Source organism: Podarcis erhardii (genome assembly GCF_964252035.2).
Source record: "Podarcis erhardii genome assembly, chromosome: 6".
Classification (NCBI taxonomy): domain Eukaryota; kingdom Metazoa; phylum Chordata; class Lepidosauria; order Squamata; family Lacertidae; genus Podarcis; species Podarcis erhardii.
In genome coordinates this window covers 65476355-65497279 of record NC_138510.1, presented here as the reverse complement: position 1 = coordinate 65497279, position 20925 = coordinate 65476355, and the positions used below count along the sequence as shown (strand labels likewise).

General features: G+C 40.9%; 1 protein-coding gene and 1 long non-coding RNA gene across 3 annotated transcripts in view; both read left to right on the top strand.

Annotated features, from left to right (window-relative positions):
* NEGR1 (neuronal growth regulator 1) overlaps window positions 1-20925 on the top strand; it is a 573510-nt gene that overhangs the window by 31031 nt on the left and 521554 nt on the right. The window lies entirely within an intron of this gene.
* On the top strand, window positions 556-20467 carry LOC309344107. Its single transcript, XR_014157621.1, has 3 exons — window positions 556-604; window positions 19579-19653; window positions 20383-20467. It is a non-coding gene; the product is annotated as an uncharacterized lncRNA (long non-coding RNA).

Genomic DNA, 20925 nt, shown 5'->3' with positions numbered 1-20925 from the left:
TTCAATGCTCCCATTTCCCTTCTCTTCTCAGACTCCAGGCTAGTCTTCCTCTGATAAACATGTGCCTCCTGCTCTCCCCATGCCCCATACCAGGAGCTGCTTGCCAGATGGGGAGGAACCACTACGTTCGCTTCGTAGGGACATAGGAAGCTGCCTTATACCAAGTCAGACCATTGGTCCATCTAACTCAGTTTTTATATTGATTGGCAGTGACTTCTCCAGGGTTTCAGGTGGGAGTCTCTCCCGGCCCCACCTGCATTAAACATATGACATTCTGCATCCAAAGCAGATGCTCTCTCACTGAGCTATGGAGGTTCCTAGGAGGTGGGTTGTTGTTGCTTACTGGTAAGGAACGGGACAAGGTAACAGGGAGAGCAGCATGGTGCAAACACATCAGCAGGAGACCAGATTGGGTCAGCTGGTGTGTTTGCCCTGTGCCAACCTCCTCACTGCAATAGCAACCCTCCTTGCAGGAAGGTAGCCTAGCAGCTTTGCCACACATGTACTTCCGGAGCCTTGTTTCATTTCTTCTCTCCTTTTCCTAGGCCCTTTCCCTGGATTAATTTGTCCGATGACTTTCCAGTGATCCTGATTCCCTTCACCGGTATGTATTCACAGTGTCAGCATTTATACTTTGATGTATATCTTGTCAGATAATTTCACAAAAAGGATTTGTAATCTGGCCTTTACAAGTTTGGGCTCATATAAACCTTTCTCTGATCAGGCCACACCAAACATCTTATCTGCTTCTGGTTCAGGTCTGGTAGTTGGAACCATTCACCTTTTTATATTGTGATGTGTGTCTTTCATATATCTATAAAAACAGTTTAGTGATCCTGAAGTACAAATCTGCTCATTATGACCAGGAAATTTCTGTTCTGCCCTTGGAGTTCTAAAAACATGTTGAACACAACTGTGTGCCAAGTCATATTGGGTGATATTAAACTGTTATATTGCTTTTTCAGTAACAGAATGTGGTCAGTGGGGAGGAAAACTTCAGCTCTAACAAAGTTCCTGGGGGTGCTAATCTTGCCACCTTGGATTGAACCAACTGTAAAATCTATGAATCTCTGTGTGTGCTGCATGTTGTGCCTATAGGTGGCAAATTCCTTAGGATTGTATCCAACTAAGTCCTAATCAGAGTAAACCTACTGAAATTAATTGAAACCAAGTTATGCATATCTAGTAATTTCAGTGGGTCTACTCTGAATAGGCCCAGTATTGAATGAAACCCACAATATAGGACATTTGAGTCCAAAGAAATCATTGTGGATATTGTCTAAGGAAAGTGGCAACCCCTCGAAAAGACCAATACTTGTCTATCAGTATAACCAAATAACTCTAAGAATCTCAGAGGTGTTCAGTCATGTGTCTGCCTGAGACTAAACCAGCTCACACTCCCTTGACCTGTGACCTGGTATAGCCATTTTTAAGCAGTGGTTTACTCTGCCCATGGCAGGCAAATTTATCTAAACACATTTCTGATAAGGAAGTCCTATGATAAGCTGACAGCAGTGCTGGCATCACAGTTTGGCTGCATTGGGCGTGTGATGAGGCCCACAGCTGAGCAGAAGCCCCCACTGCCAATCCCTGGGGCCTCCTCACTTCTGTCACTGTTTGATCACTTGCTCATCCTCAGCCAATAAACAGTGATTGTCACAAGGACAGCCAGTGTGGGGCAGCGGTTAACGTATCAAACTAAGACCTGGGAGAGCAGGGTTCAAATCCCCCCTCAGCCCTGAAGCTCACCAGATGGCCGTGGCCTGCCAGTCAGCATCAAGTGTCAGTGTCAAGTACCAAATCAAAACAACTGAGATACATTTAATTGAGGAGAGGATTTGTCAAAGGTGTTGAAAAGTGCTAATATTATTCATGCACTGAAAAATATCTATGTAGTTCAGAAGCCAAAATCTCAGGGGCTGCCTTTCAATGGTGCTGCCTTTCAAAAGCTTAATTTTGAGTGACCTACAGTACCAGATCCTTTTTTAATGATGGAAGGGTTGAACAAATTAATATAATGCACTGACCTACTGGGACATTCTGTTCTTTTTCTGTTTTGTTAGTAACAAGAACATTCCCTAATTTTAGCATTTTCTGTAAGATTTCTTATTTCAGTAGTGGTAAAAGAGACACATCACAGTGGTGTGATATAATCCACTTTAAGTGCTTTCAATTCTTTTCTTGTCCCTTTAACCCTCAATATAAGAGAAAGAGCTGTATAGAAGGAAGAGGGGGGAATGGGGTGCAGAAGAGAGACAAATGAAAAATGCAGCCACAGGAAAACTTGTACAAAATTACTGCTCAAATTGGTAAAGAAAATGAGGATGGGGAAAGGTGGGGGTGATGTTAGGGTAACAGTAGGATATTGTTGCTGTTGTTGTTATTTAAATTTCTATAATGCCCCTTCATCTAAAGATCACAGGGAAGTTTACAATGTAAAGACACAAAAATACACACCATAATAAACAAAAACAATACCCCCCCTCCAGTTTAAAAGGCCATAGATTGTTTAATTAATCTGGGGAGAAGAGGAATGTTTTCGACTGGCACCTAAAGATATGTAACAAAGGCACTAGGTGAGCCTCTTTGAGGAGAGCATTCCACAAATGAAGAACCGCGGCAGGAAAAGCCCACTCTCACAGAAGACACACATGAAGAAGGGCTTCAGATGATGAGTGCAGGGTTCAGTTCATCAGGGGAGAAGTGGTCCTCATTGACGGCAGCAGTCCCACAGTTGCTATCACTGCAACCCCCACTGTGAATGTGGAGTTCCCCTGACCTTGCCACTGCCATGGGTCTCGTCCCATCCTGACAACAAGCACTACTGCTGCTAGTGAAAGGACCCACTGCTGCTCTGCCCTTCATGTGCCACTGCAGGCCTCATGTAGAGCAATATCATAGGGTGTACAGCAATGTACTTTAATGTTAAAAAGAGGTGCTCCATTATCCTATTAAGAATGGGGCATTTCTTGATATGAAACTGCACACAAGACAGAAAATAGGGAGCACTTCTGGAAGAAACTGAAGAGTTCCAAGATTTTATCTTTGCTTGTGTTGTTACAGGGCTCATTCTACAATGTGAGAAGCCATATTTCTGGGCCGCTGGAAACCTATTCAGAGTAAAAAACATTTAGACTTGTACCAAACATACAAAGAGCACAATTATGATTATTTTACATCTTTAGATGAGAAGTGTTTGAGTTTCATTCACTGAAATGTCACATTACAGTTCTTACAAGAGGTGAAATATAGTTGTTATATGAGCAGGAATCCAGGCAAAGTTAAATACAAAGTCCCACTGATTAATTTCAATGAAAGAATTAAGTATGTGCTCAAAATCTCTCCCACTGAAATCAGTGGGATCTGAAGTCCTTAACTGTGGTTGGCCCATAAGCAGAGAAATTACACAGAAACTGACTTGCTAGTAATTGAAGTGAAGAACTAATCTAGACTTTTTTTTTAGGAAGAAGGGTAGAATAAAAAATATTACTATTAATAATATTTGCACCCCTTTTTCCTCATCTTTGACACCTGAGATATAGATTCAGGTAGGTAGATTCAGTCGTTAACAGTCGTCAACAGGTTTACCATACCCATGAGTCAATCACCCATCTCCTACTACCCTTCTGAGACAAACCCCACCCCACCCTCCCACTATATATAAGGGTCTGGTGACTTGTGTTTCAGTGTACAGTGGTTAAGAACTTAATTCATTCTGGAGGTCAGTTCTTAACCTGAAACTGTTCTTAACCTGAAGCACCACTTTAGTTAATGGGGCCTCCCGCTGCCGCTGCGCTGCTGGAGCATGATTTCTGTTCTCATCCTGAAGCAAAGTTCTTAACCCAAGGTACTATTTCTGGGTTAGCGGAGTCTGTAACCTGAAGCGTATGTAACCCGAGGTTCCACTGTATCTGAAGAAGTGTGCATGCACGTGAAAAGCTTATACCGAGAACAAACTTAGTTGGTCTCTAAGGTGCTACTGGACAATTTTTTAATTTATTTCACCTGAGATATAGTTATTTTAGGACTCATCCTATACTTGTGACTATCATTTGTTTTAAACCGTTTTTAATCTTGCATTTTTAAATTGATGTGACCTGTCCTTATGATGAAGGCAGATAAGAAGCTGAATAATTCTTCTTCATCATCATCAGTAAAGAATGTCTAACTCTTACACTCCTTGTAACTACAAATCAGCCTCCAATCCTATAGCCAGTTATCTGTAAGTCCCATTAAGTTCAATAGGACCTACCGTACATTTGAGTAGATATAAAGGATTGAACTTATCCATTTGGATATCATATAAGTCAAATTTTGGTTCTATACAGCAATGCAATTTAGCCCGTATTTATAGTACAACAATATAATGAGAATAGTATGTCTACAAGTGAACTAATTTGAATTTTATTTTTCTTCCTTTAAAACAATCACATTTAATTTACCTTGTTCATCTCATAAATATCAAAGTCAGATTATATAGAAAAGAAATCATGACAGAGATTACCTCCAAATGACAATCTTAGTTTAATAATTGGAGGAACAAAATCAATAAAAAGAACATTTTATTGCTTCAAACAACTCATAAATTTAATATATTGAAAATTAAAGTTTGAGTTTAATGAAGAAAGCAATTTTGTTTCCAGCAACTAGCTTGAGTGAAAAGAAAGCCTTGGGAATTTGAACATCCCATCATACAGCAACAACAGCTCTGAAAACTAAATGCGTCCGCCTTGCCAGATTTGATGTTCTGAAATAGCTTTAATACAGTAGATTTCTTTTCTGTCTGAATATAGATAAATACAATCAGACAATCTGTTGTGGTCTTCCCTAGCTGGGACATTCATGCTCCCCTTCCTGGAACAATATCCTCATTCATCTTAACTATGATAACTACTTTGCATAAACATTACTTTGCTCGTACAGATTGGCTTTCTCGGTTAAAATGAATAGGAAGCCATGAATACACTGAAGCTAGTATGGATGTTGTGAACAGCGCTGAAACAGTGTGCTAGACAAAGAACACAAACTTGTCTTCTCTGCTGTATTATTGTGTTTACATGTGAATCCATACATTCACCCAAGTTTTGCAGAATTTTGGTTCCCACAAATTCTGCTGCTCTGCAAAAAGCGGGAGATTTCTATGAACTGTACCTTTGTGTGGTTTTCCTTTCACACTGTGTTCAGCACTGGATTCACCAGAATATTTTTGAAAGTGGATTTATAAGTCACAAAATGCCTGCTCATGGTTACTTTTAACATAAATATCTGCACCAGCCCAGAAATCACTGAATGAGTATCTCCAGAAAGAAAACCATAGCTACATTCCATTGACATGATGAAAAATAAGCGAGATTTAAAAAAGAGAAACAGGCAAAAAAGAAAGCAGTGTTCTTATGAATATAAGATGAAATACTCCCCTCCCAGCTAAAGGCCAAACTGAAGGACCATCAATGACAAAAATGTGACAGATGGAATATCTAGATCAAAGTTCCACACTGACCACTTCTCATCTGTGGGTGTGAAGTGAGATCTTTTTAAGTCTTTTGAAATCCATCTTTTCAAAACAACAGTTCTGAATAGACTCATTCATGTAGTTCTCTCTCTCTCTCCCTCTCTCTCTCTCTCTCTCTCTCTCTCTCTCTCTCTCTCATATATATATATCAGATACAGAGATCAAAGACTATAACAATTATTAAGGGATTCCAAATTGCCTTGCAAATGAGTCTCACTTACTGTTCTCAGGCTACCCAGTGATGCAATTAATGCATACTCTTCTGTTCTCCTCGTACTTTCAATACTCTGAATTAAGAACCAGCAAAGCCATTTATATATGTCAAGAGATGTATTAATCAGTAGTCGCAGCAGTCTTCTCTCTGCCAAAAAGACCAATCTGAAGCCTAGAATGGACACATGTTGTTTATATTCTGAAACTTGGAATAACACAACAGGTCCACATGACTGGTTATTTGGATAGAGGACATAATTTCATTGATTCGATACCTGTAGGGCTCTAATCCAGCGTACTTCTGCTAGAGGATGTCCTGGTGAATTCAGTGAGACTTCCAATCAATATGATCAGTCTGAAAGGCTATAATTTTCAAGACATGAAATTGTCATTGCGGAATTGGTCAGTTCCCCCCAAATACTTCTCACTTATTTCTATTGCAGCTATCACCAAATTCCAGATCTAAACTTTCTTTTTTTTGTTTTTAATTACTTTTGCTCATAGAACATTACAATCAATAGCCTTCTGTCTTTTTTGTCTTGACTTGGCATGTGGCAAACTTTTTTCCAAGTTGCTACAGCGTTCTATGCCCCTAATTAGGTTTGAACCATTTTAACTTCTGTAAGTTTTTAAGCCTGCTCCTTTCACCACCCACAGCACAAATTCTCCTTATTACCTTCTGTTCTCTTCTGGCCATTGCTTTCTTCCTTCTATCACTTTCATGAACACAATTTGTCTTATAAAAAAAAAGAAACATAGAATGCCATTTTAGAAAATCGTGCAATTAGAATCTAAAAAGGAATCTTGAGTAGAGCTTTTGAGCTCTCTGGTTACAAAAAAACTACGTATCCTGTAGATGTAGAACATGTATACATTTATGACCACTTGAATACTTCCTAGAGGGTGGTGGAACAAAAGTAGTACAAAAAGAGAAGAATCTCTGAAATAAAAAATGGGAGGGGGGATTCCTTAATCAACTTCCCATCCTCTCTTTCCATGCTTCCTTTTTTCTCCTGATTTCCTCACGTTTTCTTGGTTCATCCCATCTACCGCAACCCCTTATATAAACTTTAGTTATTTCTTACACTGCTGAAAATTTTACCATCCAGCTAGGTTGATTGTCTGTTTATAATACTTCTCCATATATTCAGTAAAATATATCCAGTCCTCTTTATATCCTTCAGCAGTTTGGTTTCGCATTCTAGTGGTCATCCCTGCTAGCTCCACATATACTAACAGTTTGATATGCCATTCTTCTTTTGCTGGTACCTTATCTGTTTTCCATTTTTGCACTAGTAACACATGTGCGGCTGTTGTCTCATATAGGAAAAAAATCTCTCTTTTTTGGTGACTTCTGCTGTTATTAACACCAACAGCAATGCTTCTGGGTTTTTAGAAAAGGATTTTTAAAGCATTTTTAAAAGTTCATTATAGATCATTTCCCAATAATTTTTAATTATGCTACACAACCACCACATGTGGTGGAACAAATAAATATTCTTAACTTGGAAAGCTGCCATCCGTTGAAGCACAGGTATTCTCTGCCACAACAACCCAAGCAAGTCAGCAGATTGTATTTGTAAAATGTTTTTTCTTCTAATGTTCACAGATCCATGCACAGATGTGAATATGATAGTCCCAATGGGCTCTTTTCTCTGTGCACTCTTAAATTGCAGATGATGGGAATCAAGTAATGTTTTCCAAAATGCTTCCTTAATTCGTTTGGTTTTTTCCTACCGAGATACTAAAGATGTGTACAAGTTAAGAGAGTATACTGAGTAGCATGCACTGATGTAGCAACAAGTGAGAGTGAAGAGAGAAATGGACCTGTCCAACTCCACTGGATGTCAGCTCCAAGCCTGTTGTAGCATCTTAGGCACATAGGTGGTCCTAATTTCAAGCAGATGAATTGCTCACATTGTCATCTTTATCTCACTACACTGCATCTCCTCCCAGGAGGTGCGCCTTGTTGCAATTTGTGCATTGACTGTAAATAACTACCTGTGGTACAGATATATTCATGTATCTCCATGGTATACATGAAGGGGTTGGGCATCTTGCAGAGTGCCGCACAGGATAGGTGCAAGAAAGGCATTGCTTATAAGTGGAAACAGAAGGTGGCAACTCCAAATGAACCTAATTTATTTTCTTGGATCCCTTAATAACTCACATGTTTTAACTAGAATGCATTATAAAAGTATTTCAAATTTGGTGGCTCAATACCACCTTTTTTGGAGGGCCTATAAAATGTTGCATTGCCTACATGGCTCCATTTCCAGAAAGCTCCATTTTGGAATTTGCTGCTGGCTGCTGCTAGCAGGGACCTCACTGGTGGTATTCCCCCTCCCCACCACGTTCACATTCAGCAGGAAAAGCTCTGTGCTGGTGTTACTCTGCAGGTGATAAGAGGTCAGAAGAGCTAGTGGGTGGACACCTCAGCCCAATCCATAAACATCCTAGTCTAGCACAAAGGTGTTTTGATTGCTCTAGAAGCCCCCATCTCTGAAAGTGATGAATAATGTCAGCCTCCCATCTCCACCAGAGAAGCATAATAATAATTTATTATTTGTACCCCACCCATCTGGCTGGGTTTCCCCAGCCACTGGGCGGCTTCCAACAAAAGATTTAAAATACATTAAAACATCAGTCATTAAAAACTTCCCTAAACAGGGTTGCCTTCAGATGTCTTCTAAACATCAGATAGTTGTTTATTTCCTTGACATCTGATGGGAGAGCGGGTGCCACTACTGAGAAGGCCCTCTGCCTGGTTCCCTGTAATCTCACTTCTCACAGTGAGGGAACCACCAGAAGGCCCTCGGCATTGGATCTCAGTGTCAGGGCAGAACGATGGGGTGGAGACGCTCCTTCAGGTATACTGGATGGAGGCCATTTAGGGCATTAAAGGTCAGCACGAACACTTTTAATTGTGCTCGGAAACGTACTGGGAGCCAGTGTAGGCCTTTCAAGACTGGTGTTATATGGTCTCGGCAGCCGCTCCCAGCATAGCTGTCAACTTTCCCTATTTCTTGCAAGGAATCCTATTCGGAATAAGGGAATTTCCCTTTTAAAAAGGGAAATGTTGACCGCTATGGCTCCCAGTCAACAGTCTGGCTGCCTCATTCCCTGAATTTTTCACCTCGACCTATTTTCAGGTAATTTTGAGTTCAGTGCAAATTTTATCATTGCATTTCAGTCATTTAAGTTATGAATGAGACATGTAGTAATAATGTGTGTGGGAGAGAGAGAGGCGTGTAGCTCAAGCAGGGTTAGCAGAAATTTGTCTCAGTGCCTTCTTACAACCTTCTGACTCTGGCAATGGTCTGATTCTGCTCCGACATCTCAGAGCTTCATGGACTCCCACTATGTTACGTTGCAGGACTTGCATCAGACAATCCTCTAAATGTCAGACAAGTCTTCTTCTCCACTTTCACAGAATATCTTTGAATCTGAAACAGGAACTACTGGCAACAGGTACAGTGACAGTTTGCAGTCTTTTCCCCCAGTGAACAGCTCCATTGTTTACAATGTGACCATTTCCCCACTCAACAGTTCAGCAAGTGTAATCCATCTATTTACATTTACATACTCACCAGCAAGTGAGTGAATTTTAAAGTGGTCTGATTGTTGAAAGCAGGGGAAGGAATAAGCATAAATGGGCACTCTGGAATAAAAAAGCTTAATAGCCTTCACTCTGTTCCGTCCGCCACAAAGTCCTTTCTGGGGTGGGAGTCTTTTGTATTTTTATTTAAATCAGAAGACAGAAATTTCACAAGATCCTTTTCCCCTGAGGAGCTCTGGAGGGTTGTTTGTTTTTTTACTGCTTGAATCAGAGGAAGATGCATTGGGGTGGGGGTGGGGGAGGAGAACATACTTGTTTTGCTCAAGGAAAAAGAAGTGTTAATATATCAGGAAAGTGCTGGCTTAATGCAACTTGGAAAATGTGTGTTTCCCAAGTGAGCTCTACGATAAGCTGCCTACATACACAGTGAGTGGTGGCAAAAGGCTTTTATGACTCTATCTCTAACTCGGCAATCTCAACATGCACTTAAATATTAGTTTACAAGCTGCAGGTATTAAGTAAACGCCAGAGGGAAAACAAACAGAGGCAGCATTAAACACGAGGACACAAGGCTCAAGATGAAACATCTTCTGACCAACCATGAGGCAAATGCTCATTTTAAAGCTTCAGGATAGACTGAGATCAGAAGGAAACTGGAGGGGTGACCACATTTTGGGTCCATGCGATTAGGATCTGATCCAAATGCTATTTAAGTTGCATGTATAAAGGAATTGCTGGTGGCGGTCTTAAGTGAAACTGTGTGCTGAAAATGGCACAGAGTAAGCAACTATTGTGAGAAATGTAGAGACGGGTGGGATCTTGGAAGTCATCTAGTCTGACCCCCTGCTAAATGCAGGATCCACCATGGAGGAGGCAACTGCAGTGGGCTGTACTGAAGCAAAACCATGGCTGAAGTTGATAGGCTTGTCTTGGACAACCAGCTATTAGCAATGATAATAAGAGGACTTCCATGAACAGAAGCAGTAAGCCTCCAAACACTAGAAGCCAGAAGAAATAACAGATAAATTCCATCCTCTTCAGTGACTGCTTGTGAGACTTTCCCTGCTCAGCCATTGTTGGAGACAATGCTGGACTTGATAGCACTGCAAGCCCAGCAAATCAAGTCTTAAATTCTAGAGCTCCCGAAGTCTCATCTCTCAACATTACAGATCAGTTCTCAAGAGTGGCTGGGTGGGGTCAGCCGCTGGGAGACATAGTGGGGTGCAGGGGAGAAGCTCAGAAAGCCCCACTGTATGAGCAGTTTTCCTCTTGATCTTCTCTGGATCCATCAAAGAATATATATATATGGACTATGATTTATTGTAATCTTCTATTTAAAGTGTCCCTGGCCAACCCCAAACCATTTCTTCTCCTTACTTGCCTTGCCTATTGTAGGAATAGCTGCAAGGTTTGTATGGGGTTTTTTTTGGTGAATATGCATCTGAACAAATACCATTTCTCCTTTCTCTGATAATTTGCCTAGAAACCAGAGGAAGACAGGCTAGAGTATTAAGCTTTTCAGTAGTGTGGTCTGTTTAACACATATAAAGCGTCTTTCCAGAACAGACCTTACAATATTTCCTTTAGGGAACCAGTTAAGGACCAAGACAAGAATTTGATGATAGTAAGATCTATAGTTTGAATTGCTGACAAAACCCAATAGACATTTGGGGCAGTGACATTCATATGAACTTTCCCACCCGTTCAGAACTTATTATCAGAGAGCTTTTTTCCAGGGTCTTTCTGTTCAGGGAAATTGCAGAAGTTCAACCAGCCAGTAGACTTTGATTAGTAAAGATTTATGTGCATTGGTTTTAGTTCAAGGTGTCTCTTGTCATCTATTGCCTATTAGCTATTATGTGCGCTAAATTTACACAGAACATAATTCTGAAGAGGGGCTGACACTGCCACAGACATAACGGGGTGGTTGTTTTGTTTTTAAAGACCACAGCCAATTCAAAAGATTGCTGCTTGATAGATGATACTAGCACTGCCTTGTTAAGATGGCCACAAATCACTATCAATATCAGAGACGAACTGACACTTGTGTGGCCTGTCAAGCCAGCCATGGAAGTCAAGAGGTATTTGGCTTGTGAGTTGTCACTAAAATCCACTCCTCCTTCCACCCTTCACACCACCTCCAATTGACCACACTGTGCTTGATGTGGGTTAACATATTATAAGAATGTTGGGTATAAGAGTCCTAGGAGTCTGCCTCATCACAGAAGGCTGAGCCAAAGAACCTTCCATCTAATCATTCTTGAATCACGATTCTTCTCAGATTGCATTGAATTTGCCAATTCTGCTACAGGGACTTCTTTAGGGCCATCATCAAGGACAAATAGATTGGCAGGCACTAGAGGAATGCCCTTTTTTTGGTTGGTGGCCCCATGTTTGTGGAACTCCCTCTGAAAAGATATACACCTGGCTCCATTTTTATTCACTTTCAAACAGACATTGAAAACCTTTCTGCTTTTATCTGCCCTTAGCTAAGATGCTGTGCTGCGTATTTTGTAAATGGTTCCTGCTTTGATGGCAGTTGTTTTCTCTGATTTCCTGTGATGGGTTGCATAGTGTTTTTAGACTGCTGTTTTCATTGTATCATTGCAATCTGATTATTTTAGTTAAATAAATATGTTTTCAAGCACTGTAGCATTCATCATTATTTTCTCACTCCTACCTTCTTTTTAAAAAACAAAACAAATTATAACCCTGCCCACCCCTACACCCTGTCCATGCTTTATAGCATATGGTACTACCATTCCAGGGACACAGGTGGTGCTGTAGTGTAAACCACTGAGCCTAGGGCTTGCCAGTCAAGCAAGGTCGGCGGTTCAAATCCCTGCGACAGGGTGAGCTCCCACTGTTTGGTCCCAACTCCTGCCCACCTAGCAGTTCAAAAGCATATCAAAGTGCAAGTAGATAAATAGGTACCACTCTGGCGGGAAGGTAAACGGCGTTTCTGTGCACTGCTCTGGTTTTGCAAAAAGTCACTTAGTCATGCTGGCCACATGACCCGGAAAAACTGTCTGTGGACAAATGTCAGCTCCCTTGGCCAGTAAAGAGAGATGAGCGCCACAACCCCAGAGTCGTTCGTGACTGGACTTAACTGTCAGGAGTCCTTTACCTTTACCTTTACTACCATTCTAACTCCTGATTTTGGATAAGCTATTCCATTCCTCCCATACCTACACTGCAATATTTCCACCCATAAAACAGATGGAAGACATTGGCAAAGTTTTGAGATTAGTAAAATCTATAATCTCCAAGATGACAAACTGAATTAGTAAAAAGTAGTATCCATGAAATTTATAAGGATAATTCCAGAATGAATCAGCATAAGTTTATGAAGTAAAAAAAAAAGACCGTATGGTGGCAGAGGTGTTTGGTTCTTTGGTTAGAAAGATGTATATTACTGTGATGAGGAAAGTATACACCCCCAAAAAGCAACAGAAACTCCAGTTGAAACATTTCTAACTTCAAAGGTGACAGAGCAGAAGAGTGTTAGAGGGAGAGTTGTTTTAAAACTCCCTGCTGCTCTTTATCCTACAACAGGAAAATACCATAGTATCTAGAAAATGAAAATAGAATTAAAGAAAAATGGTGCAGGTATATGTTAATCAAATCAAACAACAATCAGGATAACAACAGCTGCACTATTTAGAGGAGTGATGAGGAATCTGTTACCCTCCAAATGTTGCTGGGCTTCAAGCCCCAAGTCCCTTGCTCATGCGGACTGGAGCTGGGGGGGGATGTTTGGAGTCCAGATGCATCTGGAGAATCACAGGCTCCCCACCACTAATCTAGAGGATGCACCAAATTTCCTAAATGTAAAATAGTGTGATTCTGACATCTGACAGGAGTATTATTGCAACAGAATCTTGGGACCCTACTAGTTGTGACAACACTAAATTTGCACCCACCACAGAAATCACACTCACACATTGAGCTTCTTTTTCCAAAACCTCTGGTAGTACTTACCTCTTGTCAAGATTTCCCATGTAACCTGCTTCCCCTCACTTTCCAGTGGCAGCCAATGATGTGAGATAGAGAAGAGGAAATTTGGAGTGTCATGTTGGCGCAGCTCATTTCCATCTGACCTAGGAAGGCAGGACCTTGAGTGATTTCAGCTACAGAGGTGGCTGCTGCAGTTGCAGGCGCCAGAGACAATCTAGTTCTTGAGTCCAGCAAAACCAGTCCCCTGCACTCTGTCTAGCCCACTTCCATCCCTCCTGGGAGGGCATGACTCCAACGACAAAGTCTGTTCCTGTTGCTGACAGTGCCTAGAATGTATTTCTTCTGTTTAGGGAGATGTCAATGTGAATGTTTTTGTTAGCTTGCTCATGTAGGTATATAATACTATATATGTGAAATGTGATCGATATTATTATGCTTTGTTGTACCTATATAATGATTTCTTTATTGTTCTTCTGAGCCACTTTAGCATTATTTAGAAAAAAGGCATCTAAATACACTTAACAATAATGATGTGGGTCAGCATTGTTTAAAGCTGAGTGGAGTCTTTTAGGGAAACATTTTGCTGATGAAATGTTATGAGAGTTTTCTTTTTTCAGACCCTGAGAAAAAGAAGGCCACTTTGCAAAAAAATAATAACTAAAAAATCCTTCAATATTTCCCAATGTTTTTGTGACAGGTGCCACAACCACCCACAACTACACACCCACACACTAATTAAGGGTCATCGTGGAAGATGCAGAATGGTGGCCAGAAATCTTTCTCCAGATATAGGTCATCAACCAGAGTGACCAAACCAGGCTTGAGGCCAAATTGAAATGGGTCAAAGTGTTGGCTCTGTAAGACTGCCAACTAGTTTGGGCCTCAGCCTTAATAGAAGCTACAAGGAGTATGTGCTACAAATGGAAAACAAATGTGTGTGTTTATTAGAGTATAAACCGATTATGAACAAAATCCTTAACTCTGGAGATTTTCTTGTTTCAGAACCACTTGAGTTGCCCCCCACAACAATGTGTATATATATATAGACACACACACTCCGCTCCAAAAGCAATCAAGCATACAGCAGATCGTTGCGAAATGGACAAATTAGGCTCCAGTCAATTTCTGAGAGCTATTTACTTAAGTCTACATGCTTTGTTCACAGATGGTTTTTATCTAGGTCTACAAATTCTCATAAAACGATAAAAGAGAGGGAAAAATCCATTTTGATGATGTGATGTATCTGGCAAACGAGAACTGTGCTGAGCCTCCAATTAAAACTGACAAGTCTTTAAAATGCTTAATCCCACAGATGCAGTATGACAATCCCAAAGTGTAGAGCATAAATGATATGTTGCAGTCATCTGTTACTGTTTAAGGATGGTTTGGGGTTTTGTTTTGTTTTGTTTCTTTAAAGACTAGACAGCAAGGAAATCCATTTAACTGATTAGCAAGGCAAGAGTGCAAATTAAAAACAAAATGGTTTGGGGACTGAAATATTTACTGTTGAACTCTTCTGCCCTTTCCTATTTTCTTGTTCAATATGAACTACATTAGGCAGACATCCGAGGACCTAAATGAACTTGCAAATTATTATTTTTCCTTGAAATTGTCTATTAAAGGGAAATGAGCAAAAGTGATTAGTTTTCGAGCTCAGCTTGGACAATGGGTGCTGTCTTTTAAATGGTCCTTAATTTAGGCTCAAGTGTTTAATTTCAACTTTCTGATCGCAGTGGCTCTGCATTCTCTGCAGGTATTCAAGATGTTCCGCCTGATTAATTGGGCAGGCTGGATTTCCCATATTTTGAGCCCACTTGAAAGGGGAAGTAAGAAATGAATTGTGCCAAAAGGCTTTGGTCTATTTTTTTTATTAATCGAGTAGATTAGACAGATCATGAAAACAATCTTCTAATTTATAAGAGTCAATCTCATATCTTGTTAAACAAGAGTTATTATTATTGAACTTAAACCGCTGAAGTGTGCTATACCAAAGGCCACATTCCGCGCAGCAGAACGCCACTTTGAACACTAGCATGTTAACCACATGCTAATAGGTTCTCAGCAGGCTGATAAGTTATTGATTATCTCAGCTTGTATAATTTGTATCAAGACAGGACAGTGTAGTTAACTGGAATATAAGTGCTTCCTTCTTGCTACCTGAATCTGACTCACATTCTCATCAGTCACTTCATTCAGGGCCGTGGTAACAGACAGACGGCTTTGTCTGTAGGTGGATGGATCCCTTTGTGTAGAAAAGGACCAAACACCATTATACCCTGGCCTAGGGGGAAAAAACCAGCAGCTCCTATTATACCTACTAGCATTAATCTAAACAGTAGTTGGGAGTGCCAAATGGAAAAGCCTTTCAAAACAGTTTCCCTTTGTTCCCTTGCTAATGTGTATGTTGAAATTATCCTCCATTTTATATTTTGTTCATCTTTAGGTAGACAGGAATAGAGCGGAAGGGGATACAAAGACTATGTGTGATTACAACGGCCAAGTGAGGAACTTATTCATATTGCAGCCATCTGATATATCATTTTAAATTACTTCAACAGAGAGCACTTGACTATTGTGTGTAAAACTTATACACAGGCATAAAGAAATTTTAAAGTGTTTCTGTTCTCTCCATTTACCTCAACTAAAAGTTCTTCTTATAAAAAAAAAAAACCTTGGCGTATCTTATGCAAAATTCAGGAGCGAGGTAGCAAGATGTATAATGAACTCTGCCATGCATTACAACTTCTGTGCATGCTGTGAAAAGAAGTATAGAAAGTGCTATCCTCCAAAGAGGATTAAATGCTGGAGAAAACAGTCGTTTCTTGTCATTAACAGCAGGGCGAAAAGGTAGAAATTTGACACATTGTGTGTTTGTTTGTATAAAGTATTGTCCCAGATTTCTGACATGGACCACATGTTGGAGTTGCTGACATGCTTTGGATAAACAGAAAATAAAACATCAAAGACCAGAAGAATATTTTTTTTGTTCAACAGCTTCATGTTAATATGGTGGGTCTGACAGGCTGATTTCAATATGGGGCAATTCCACTGGGAAGATTGGTGATAACCTGTGTGAAATGTATATAAAAGTTGAACTTGGTGTGTGAGTTATTTCATATTCATTGTTTCCCATTCAGCTCCTATTATACCCACCAGCATTAATTTAAATAGTAGTTCGAATGGCAAATGGAAAAGCCTTTCACATCAATAGGATGGGGCTTACATACAAAGGGCAATATAAAAGAAGCCTTTTCCAGATCTTCCTCGTGTTTGGGCTAATGTCCCCAAAAGCACACATGGAGCCAGATGGGTGAGATATGCATGTTCCCTTGGATGTAGCTGTGAAGGCAAATGTTCAAAGGAAGAGGGGTGGTTTTTCTTGCATCCAGTATCTTACCAATGAGGACACCTGCCCTCAAGCCCGCCCCTCCTTTCTAAAGCAACAGTAGTCTATGAGATGTCACTGTTCCTTGCCAGTGCTCATGAAGCTCTGACTGAGATACCCATTAGTTGGGAAATGGGAGTCTTGGGTGTCTGTGGATCATGTTGGCCAGGTCGGGGTGTCTTCTCTGAGATATGGCGAGTTTCCATATATTAGTGGTAGAAGACATGCTTCAAACGATGCAAGAGGGCTGAGCTTCAATTCCTAACATCTCTGGTTAAAATAACCAGTTAAGCAAGTGACCTGCCTGAGGCCCTTGGGAGATGCTGCCACTCAGAACAGGCAATACTGAACTCAAATCTGGCCACATCCTATGATATGGACCCCATATCTTCTATTTCCCTTCTGTAAGTATTCAGGGACGCATCTCTTAAGAGTTGTGAGGGGTTGCTTGGAAACCAAGGAGTTGAAATTATGCAAGAAACCACTTCACTAGTTCTAGTGTTGTTGTTTTCTTGGGGGGGGGCGGGGAGCTGATCTGTTCCACATTGAAGTGGATAGGCCCATAACTTAACAGAACGCAAGATGAGTATTGCTCCTCAACAAGGCAGAATGCACAGGTGGCAGGGTCATTTCAACAGTCCCAATGTGGAGGTGTCTTCCTTAGATGATTCAAGGGCCGTACTGGGACCTGTGACCCAGAAGTTGCTCAAGCCAGCTTTAATGCTTATGGGCCTCTGCAAAGTGAACATCATTATACAGACCCGTGCACAAGCACAATGCAGATACAGTTCTAAACTTTCAAAAGGCCAGCTTTTAAAAACCAAAACAAAAACAAAAAAACTAACACTGCAGAATTCTGATGCAGCCTTGTATCCATGAGTACAAACATTTGAACTAACTTCAGTCCTTATGCTATGAATGAAATATGTGAACAAGGAGGAGTACATAGATACCTATTTCTCTAAGCACAGCTCTAAAACCTTGGCCCTGAAATATTATTACAATCAGTAAAGCTGCTATTAAATACTAAATAAAACACTGATTTGTTACAAAGATTTATAGGCTAGCACTAAATATACTACTGTGGCTAATAAACCTTAATCTTTTACTACTCTCTTTATTATCATCACATTGCTATGGTTATAGCCATGTTCTGCTCCTCTTATAGATAATACATTAGTAGCCATCAACATTAAAAAATGCATAGAAGTCATCAGCCTGGGACTATCCAAGTGCCATCAAATGCTGTGTGTCAACAGCTCCTTAAGCTTTCATTGGCACATCCGGCTGTTATTTCAGTTTCAGTGAAATGGGCACCAGATGTTATTTACATCCAGCTGATATCACATTTGCCAAGTGACCCACATTCTTTGGGTCAAGCTCACAATCACCGTTGGAAACCAAAGGAATCTTGAAAAGCTCAGCTGCATGTGTCAGAGCAAGCTCTGATTTCTCCAACTTTAAGTACTGCTGTGTTTGTAAGCGTTCGCAAAGAGCTGTTGCTCGCTGGGACTTTGTGTGTTCATGGAATGTTAAGCTCTTCTTCTTGTGGTTCTTTCTATTAGTTTTCGTTTGTCAATGGTTCTCCACCAACCCCTCCATTCCCTTCCTTACACTCTGCTTAGTAAATGATCCTAGTGGTAGTGTTGAAAATTACTGATTATTGTTGGTTATTATATGCTCTTCAGGTATTATGCCTGAGCAGTGAATGCCACCATGAGTATGGAACACATGCAACAGCTGTGCCACAATACCTCCATGTGCTCTGGACCTGCCTGCTCCAACCCCACCTTTCTACACTAAGCACGAAGGTCTGAAGGGAACATCTAGACATATTTTCTTGAACACATAAATTTATTTGTGATCAGGAACCCTGGTGACGCAGGCTTCCTGATCATGGGCAGCTTCTAAGCACTTTCAGCTGAACATGCTTTGGACACACCTCAGACATTCCCATTCATTCAGGGCAGGCATGGAATGGGCTGGTGCAGAGACATTGGGCACAGCCTCCCTACCCCTTGTATGCATTGCCATTCCCAATTCCAGCCTAATGCCTGAACAGAGCTTAAAAGGTTGCTAACATATGTACACATCTCTTGATTTCTGAATGCTCCTTCTGTGCTGCCATATCTGTGATGGCCCATTCACTCAGTCAAATGATAGCCTGATGCTGCAGTCATCAGATATGGGCTGCTGCAAGAAATTCTGCCACCTGAGACAGAGCTGTTGCCATTCCCTGCTGACACTCTCCATTTGTGTTTTGCCACCATAGCAGGGAGTGCTAAGGTTCCTCAGGGCCTCCTGCTCAACAGTGCCTCACTCTTATGAAGGACCCTAAGGTCATTTAGTGGGCAAGGTGGCCTGGTAAATTGCCTGCCCCGCTCTTGCCTTGCTGCAGGAGCAGCAAATACTACCTAAAGTTTCTCCCTTGGGAATAGTCAGACTTTAAAATCAACAGTCTCCTAGTGTTAAATTTTAAACAATGTTTGCAATGGTAAAGCAGCTGTGGTAAAATCTCCAGGGTCACTTTGTTCGGAATGCGTCACGCTAAAGAAGGACCCTTTCTCAGAGAAAGGCATAAATGACTCTGGGCCTTCAGCAAGCCCTGTAGGAGTGCTGCAGACCACACTGGTGATGTGGCAAAGCAGCCTTGGTCAAGGACTAAATGGTGGCAAGTGGGAAGCCAGGCTTGGAGTGATCTGCCATCTGAAGCAGGAGTCTCAGTGCAGCCAACAGGTAAGTCAGACCAGTTTTCATGCATTGCCAAAACAAGCCTAGTCATTAATCAACATGAGATGTAAACATAGTTTTATTTGGCCCTAACCAGAGGGTTATTGACAAGTGACAAGGACTTGCATGAGAAGTGGTGGATTGTCCTTCATTGGAGATTTTTAAATAGAGGTTTGATGGCCACCTGTCATATATGATTTAGTTGCAATTCCTGAATTTCAGGGAGTTGGACTAGATGACTCTCGGGTTCCCTTCCAACAATTTGATGTTTCTACGATTCTATGACACTGATTGATGGTAGGTATAAAAAGAGATGAAAAATCTTCATCAAGGAGCTCTGTGCCTCTTACTGAAAAGCATACTTTGCTCCTTTAGAACTCTACTGTGTTTCCAACATAAAGTTGCAAGCAGACAGAGGTTCTTCCAATCCAGATAAAATAAATGCAGTAGCCTGACCTTCACAGGAGGCCAACATAGTCCTCCAAATGCCAACATTTGTTTTGCACTGGTTCCCCGTAACTCTAAAAGTGATTACTGGGGTCTGAGTGGGGGGAACATCCACACATAAACACAACTGAAGCAGCAATAGATTTGGAAAGGGTACAGGAGCAGCATATGTTGACATTGAGAGTCATATTTTCACTTGAGTGTGTTGCTTCCTAGCCAGGTAAGTGGAGAGTATGTGACCCTGAGGAATAATATGTGTGTTTGTTAGAGGAGTTCTGTGCCTTGGGTCAACTACTTTAGTGAAGCAATGCCTGTACCCTGCTGGAGTTTCAGAGGCACTAATGATGAAGTGTGGAGCAGTTGCCTTCTACTTTGGGAGGTACTGATGTCCAGAGGAGAGAGAGACTTTCCATGCAAATGGAGGGGCTACAATATGTACTTACAAATGTCCTTCTGTGCAGTTTCCTTGAAATGGTTGAACCCAAGCAATAGGGACAATCTCTCAACATGAAATAAAGTTCTGCAGTGTCCTGCCTCATCCATTGTTTTCAAATGTATGGCTTTTCCCCTCTGTGTCAGGTGGCAGAAGGAAAAGAAATGGTGTTAGAAGAAGAAAAAAAAAAAACATGCAAAGGAGAGAAGGAGAGAAAAAGAGAAAGCAGGCTTTAGATCTGCTGTGTGAGACTGCAATTCCTGAAAGTGAATTAAAGTTTCTCTTTAAACAAGAAGCCAAGGGCATCTGCAAATGTGAAGCAGCAGCTAGAGCAAAATGTAAACAGACACCATGTGTAAAGGTAAATAATGTCAGTGGAAAGGTTAACTAATGTAAGAGTGAGTTTCCAACATATGCCTCAGGCCGCCATGACTACTTTTGCAGTGCATATCAATTACAATAATTAAAGTGAGATAGGTTAAATTCACTCGGGAGGAGGGATAGCATAAAGTTAAACTAGTGTAATATTCTTTAAAAAGGTACGTACACACTTCCACACAGTACTTGAACCAAGGTTGATTTCACGCCTTGCGAATTTCTTAACCATGCCATCTAAGCTGTGTTCTGATTGTGCAGCACTTTACTAAACCAAATGTTCTGCATTTATTTAGATTTATTGACAGAATCAT